The sequence below is a fragment of the Helianthus annuus genome, chromosome 8, assembly GCF_002127325.2.
Source record: "Helianthus annuus cultivar XRQ/B chromosome 8, HanXRQr2.0-SUNRISE, whole genome shotgun sequence".
Classification (NCBI taxonomy): Eukaryota; Viridiplantae; Streptophyta; class Magnoliopsida; order Asterales; family Asteraceae; genus Helianthus; species Helianthus annuus.
In genome coordinates this window covers 70,355,790-70,362,971 of record NC_035440.2, presented here as the reverse complement: position 1 = coordinate 70,362,971, position 7,182 = coordinate 70,355,790, and positions in this window count along the sequence as shown.

Below are 7,182 nucleotides of genomic sequence, written 5' to 3'. Positions count from 1 at the left end.
TAAGTTATCCAGGTTCGGGTTTCACCCCTGACTTAACAACTTCGTTCCTGTTTTGATGAGATAGAGTGGGAAAATTTGCGTTAAAGTATGGATTTCACTCCTGATTCAACGCAAATTCTCTTGTTTATGGATAAAATGCGGGTCGAACAAGCGATTTGATCGGGAGTTTGCAGTTTTCGCACCTAGTCTCGATCTAATCACCTGTTCATTTTTGAAAATAGTGCAGTGATAGTGTTCAGCGAGTGCGAGCGAGAATAGCAAGTAAGCTCGTGCGAAACCCCTACAGGGTATGCACAAGTCGGTCTGTTGGTACTTTGACAATAGACTAGGTCGTTCTAAGACATCGACCCGGACTAGGTCGAGACTAGCCTAAGTCCCTATAGTTATGGCTCTGATACCAATCTGTCACACCCCAACCGATGACGGAAACATCGGGGCGCGACAATGAGCGAAACAGATTGTCCAAGAGAAATTCCTTAACAACTAAATTACCGGATAGTTAATATTATGTCCCATACCATAACCCATCAAGTAAAATCAATTATTATAGACATAGATATCTTAAAGACAAATAAAACTGTTCCGACAACTCAGATTTAAATTGTTTGTTTCTAGACTCTCCTAAGCTTGATTCCATGAAAGCAACCTAAGAATTCAAACACCTGTCACGTATGTTAAAATAGAGGTCAATGCACATAGTGTAAAGGTGAGCATACAAGTTTAATAGTATAATAGATTTCGAAAGCGTTTACGCATAACCAGCATGTAACATGTAGCAAGTGAAGGCTAGTAGGTTATCGACAATGAGATATGCACAGACGTGACTGCGAGTTGTAGAATGCGCAACACATATCCCCACTGGGACACGTGAAGTAAAGCCCTTAACAACCCCTGTCCACGACAGGTGCTGAGTCCAAACTATAGTACTATCGTTGCTAAGGTGTCAGGCAACAATCACTGTGTTAACATAACATACAAGCATTCATCGAATAACACGTAACATGTAATAATGGTCAGCGTATGAATAGTGTTTGCGTTGTGTGTCGATTGTGATTTGAAGAAGTAACGTATCTAACACCCAAAAGTGCGTAAAGCAAAAAGGGATCGAGTATACTCACAGATGACGGTAGCTACTAAACACGATCTGTGTTGGATTGAAGGGAGTGCTTAGAGTATGCCTGAACAGTTAACGAAAGCATAAGCGGAGAGCGGCGCGTAAAACGGTGCAAGTGAACCAAGTGACGAATGGTGATCCGGTGGGATGGCAATCCGAACGGATGGTCATTTGATCGGATAGCAATCCGTTCGGATGGCCATTCGATCGGTTTGCCACTCGTTTGGGATGGATGTGTTTGTGTATGATGGCTTTGAAGTTTTTGTTGTTGCATTTTAAAATCAGAGAAGTATCTCTACCATTCAGATAGTGCGATCGAACGGCAGTTTGATCGGATGGCAATCCGTTCGGCGATGTATTTCTCAGAGAACAAGTTCACAGCAGTATTGTCATTCGATCGGATGGTCTACCGATCAGATGGCAATCTGTTAGAAACTAATGATCTTTGAAAAGTATAAAAGTTTAAGTGTTGGACACCAAGTGCAATCCGATCAGATTGCGGTTCGATCGTATGGCAATCCGATCGGACGGCAATCCGTCCCGTGATCTGATCGTTTTGCAACTTGAAAATTTGTTAGGTTTTGAAAGTTTTGCGGTTTGCTCGAGACGGTATGACAACGTGTTGAACAACGGAAAACTCCCTCAGACCCAGGTTACCCGATCAAACGGGAATCACCCCAATCTGATCAGTTAACTGTTCGTGACGGGTGGTTTCATGTTCAACGTCTCGTTGATAGTAATCAGATCTCAAACCGACACATCACTAGAGAAGAGTAGAAGGCCTGAACGAGCTCCGATTCTATCTGTTTTGAGCTATTGAGTGTAAAAGAGTTGAAAGAAGGTTGGAAAAACCCCTTTCAATCCTTTCAACTTTGAAAAAGTTTAGATCTATGCGAAAACAACGTTTAATCTTGTGGAAATCCTTTAGATCTGAGTTGTTCTTGGTGGAATGAGGTCAAAGCTTGAAGTTCATAAGAACCCCATGATGACATCATCCTAGAACACCTCGAATCCGCTGATTTCACGGTTAAAAGTGAAGATTCAAAGGTGAAAATGATGAAGAAGTGTGTGTAGATCATAGAAGTACAAGATTTGAGTTGAAAACTTACAAGAATCGCGAGAAATCGAGAGAAAAGAGGGCTGGAACGCTGGTGGTGATGTGACAGGGGGTATTTATAGGTTGCCAAAAGAGGAAAGAGTGCCAAGTGTCAGATCGGATGTCACTCCGATCGGATGGCCATCCGATCGGATGGTCATCCGTTCGGATGACCACTCGATCGAATGGTCATTCGATCGAGTGGCTCCGGCGAGTTGGTTTTCGGCGTTTCGTTTCGTGCGTTGAGCGTTGCGATGCGTTCGAGCTAGTTTCGATTAAGCGATGCGATAGTTTGATAGTAGTCACACAAATACTATATCTAACATACAATCATCCTAAATATCTTGCGTTTTGCGTTTACGATTTGCGTTGCGATTGCGTTTCGATTAATCACAACAAAACATAAATAAACATGCACAAGTAACACATAAAAGACACACACACTTAAAACAATATCCAGAACACATAATTCGAGTTGCGATTGCGATGCGATTAGCGATTATGCATTAAACCTCGATTATTCACAGATACTCCACATAATACAACTAAAGTCAATAAAATAAAAGATTCGCTTACAAGTCAAGGTGTACAATCCATAGTTAAGCAAGGAGTGTCAGATCGCAATTAACAATCTTTTCTTCCTTTGACTTTGACTTGTACTTTGACTTTCCAAAACACGGGGTGTTACAGTGTCGCTCCCGCCGCATCAGGTAGGCAACCTGCTAATATATATATATATATAATGTTAATATAAAAATAATATTAATATATAAAATATATAAAAAATAATTTTATTTTTGAAAAATAGATAAAAAAATATACACCACGTGTATAGATATTGATAAGAGATCATGTACAAGAGAAAAATTCCATACGAAGTGTAGGAGAGAATCATGACCACACATTTGTCTTTCTTAATTTAAAAAAGGGAAGGGTATGATGGTATTTTTCTCCTTTGAACTAGTTTCCTCCTTGATTTTCAAATGATTATAACCTTTTCATACGTTAATATATATGTTTTTTAAAATGACATCGTATTACCGAGTATTTCATTCTCTTAAATGCAAGCAACATATTGCTATAATTTTCTTAAAAAATAACAGGACTTTGAACACCCATTACGTGATTTTAAATACCCAGTACCCATTATGTGATTACGTGATTTTGAATACCCGGTACATGACTACATGATTTTTGAATACCTATTACATGATTACACATTCAACATAAATCATTACGCGTTCAACGTAAATTCATTACATGATTACACATTCAATATCATTTGTTATAACTAATGTTAATACAATTATGCTTATTACGTGATTACACATTCAATAATAAGAACTTAATTGTATATGCTTTATTACGTGATTAAATCTCTAATATACGACATTATGTTGTTATTATAGGTTGATTCAGCTAATGTTTTGTATATAATTTATCATTAATACGTGAATATACCTAAAATATTAGGTATTCCATATGAAATATTATGTATTACATGTTTCGCTTTTACGTAGTTGCGTATCACTCTGTGGGGTTTCACATAAATACTATAATGAAATCACATAATCACTAAGTGACTATTCAAAATCACGTAGTCACTAAATGAGTATTCAAAATCACATAGTCAGTAACTGGGTATTCAAAATCACGTAACCACGTAATAGGTATTCAAAATCATGCAATTTTTTTTAAAGAAAACTATAGCAATAGGCTGCTCGAATTAAAGAGAATAAAATGCCCATTATTACGGTGTAATTTTTATAAAAAAATATTAATGTATGGAAGAGTTATAATCCTTTGAAAATCAAGTGGGAAGTGGGTTTATGAGATAACAATATTGGATTTTTCTGTTTTGCCCCTTTCCCCACTTGTTTCCCTTGTTTTCAATTATGTAAATTCTATTTTGGGACCATTTAATCTCAACCATTGATCTTGCAAATCAAGGGCCAAACTTCTCTCCTACACTTTGGGTACACTTCTTTCCCCTTCTACGATAACCTTTCTAATATTTTTTTTTTAAATTATTAAACAACCTAACTCTATATGTCTCTTCTCTCTCATCCACCATCACCGCTACCATCATTCCTCACCACAACCACTACCACCACTCCCTACCACAACCACCACCACACTCTCCCCCTATCTCTCTAAAAACAAAAGGAGATCCCAATGCTCCAACTCAGTTGCTGTATTTTCCAATATTGAGAAATATCGTATTCTTAAAAACCCAACCCACCACTAGATAAAAGATTACCCCTTCATAACCACTACCACTAGACAAACTTTTTATGATATTACAAGGATTGACTATTGAAAAATCACCAATCCTATGAGTCTAGTGATCTAATCTTGAACCAATTTAGGATCTGTTTAGCTTTCATGTTTTGAACAAATTACTACTTTTACTTTTTTATATATACAAATTGGGGAATGGATGAAAAGTAAGACTTGCAACACTTTGTTTTGTTTAGGATCTTCACTATAGATATATCGTCGCTGCACCACCTTACTTTCTTCATTAACACCATCAGCCTAGCCACCGCACTGTCATTTTCAACTAGAAAACCTGCAACATCCGGTAACGTTCTTGACCCCTTAAAACCACCAATTAACCACAACTTCTGTCACACCCTAACCGATGGCGGAAATATCAGAGTGAGACGAAATAGATTACTCATCACACATAACACTATTTGTGACAATGTTTAATTCAAAACCGATTTTATTTCATAACATAAATTGTCAAGTACAACATGAAAAACAAAGTACAACAAGGAAAGATAAAGTACAATAAAGTTTAATAACCAACAGAATAACAAAATCTAGCATTTATAAGTGTGTTTCTAAGTCGTCCCTACTAGATTTCGTCATAATCATCATCATCAACCTGCAACATGTTAAGAGTATAATTCAACACAAAAGTATTGGCGAGTACACAAGTTTCAAGTACATAGCATAAGTATAATTTAAACGAATCCACATGGCAAACTATGTTATCAAGATTAACGTAAATCTAGCATGTGAATAATCAAGTCAAACCAAAGTTTAACACAAGTAAAAGAATCTTAACATAACCCAATGTTCACAGGCGGTGCGTTACTCCTATAGCGCTATACATGTTAAGGGTAGGCTCAATCGAATTAATGACAAGTTTAATCACAAACGAACAAACCTAGATTAACGAATCAAGTATAACGTATGCATGCATGTATTGGATTATTTTTGCATAAAGATAAAGTATAAGTGTTTGTGATTTTAATAAGCTAACATGTTGCACCCTGTGACAACTGCCACTTTCCGGTAACTTTCGTACACTTAAATTACTCATTTTTAGCTATACAGTTATGCGTTTTAAACATCCGAACTGCATATTTCATGACATACACTTAGAATACTCACGAAATACTTATTTATGATGCACATGGTTCATTTTTATTGATTACATTTGAAACAGTTTAGACAATGCATCGAAACAACTAGTATAGTACCTAGTGAACTAGTGTGCTGACAAAAACGCAGGATCCGCAGAAACCATCTTAATGACATCTTTAGGACTTAGACGAAATTCCAACATCAAATATACATTAAACCCTAACTAGGAATGCATGGGTTTGGTTTAATACTTTCCCCGAAGTCCGATAACACTAAAAACTGCCCGAAAAGCACTAAAAGTCACAATTTCAACACTTTTCTGCAGAAATCAGTATTGTAAGTTATATGCAATGTACAAAAGTGTCATTTAACCTAAAATTCATATTAGAATACCTTGCGGTATCATCTAAACCAAGAATCACATCAATTCACACAACTTACACAAGCTTAACGTTCAAATAACGACTAACGGAAACAACGCCAAACGAGTATCCAAACAATATCTAATCTTTTTTTAGTGACCATCTAACATTATTTGGATCATTTTGGTCTAGTAATGGTCACTTAACTCATTGATACACTTGAATCCCTAATGCATCTAAGTTTCCTAATCAATTTCTACAAAAATCTAACACTTAAACACTTAGAAAAGAATTCACTAAATATGAGACACCCCCATGTGGGACCCACTTATGAACAAGATTTACTAAAGCTCATTACCTCATATTTCACTATAATTTACACACACTTAAGAACTCTCTCAACCTTCATCATTTTAGCCAAGAACACCCACCAAAAACTTTCATTTTCTAGCCTTTCTTTAATGATCAAGATGGAGTTTGATGGAACTTAGGAGGATCTAAAGCAACCACAACTTGAAGAAGTGATTTCTTTCCATTCAAGAGCTTTCAAGCATCAAGATCAACATTTTTCTTTGCTTTTATCATCATCTAGATCATCCCTAGCCACAAGAGCTAGAAGTGAGCCTTCTAAATCCCTTTTTCATACTTATTTATGTATATGTTGTTAAAAGAACAAGTATTAACCAAAACAATCATACAAAATAAGATGAAAATACAAAGAAGCAAAATAAAAATCATAATATAAAAGATTGTTTATCTTATGATTTAAAGATTATTACTTGCATATTTGATCTAGTTATGATGAATATCATATGAATAACTTGTTAGATGATGTTTAAAAACATGATCTAACAAGTATACAAGAAATTGTTAAAAGGGTTATGTTAAACATAATGTTTAATGAATGATCATAATCTTTGATATTGTTAAAGCATATAAAGTTTTTCACTAAAAATAATGCTTTTACAATATTTATAAAAAGAAACATACAAGATGGGTTTTGCATAAAAGTTTGATAAAACTAGAAGTAAAGTATGATTTTTGAACTAGTAAACATATGTAAAGATCATACCAAAACCCTACATGATTATGAGTTCATCTTGTTAGGTTTATGTTATAAATCTCATATGTTTTTGTTAAGAATGTTATGAGTAAATTGTTGGTGATTTTGAAAAGAAAAAGATATGTTTTATTAAATATGGAAAAGTCCATACTTCAAAGGAAATATGGCC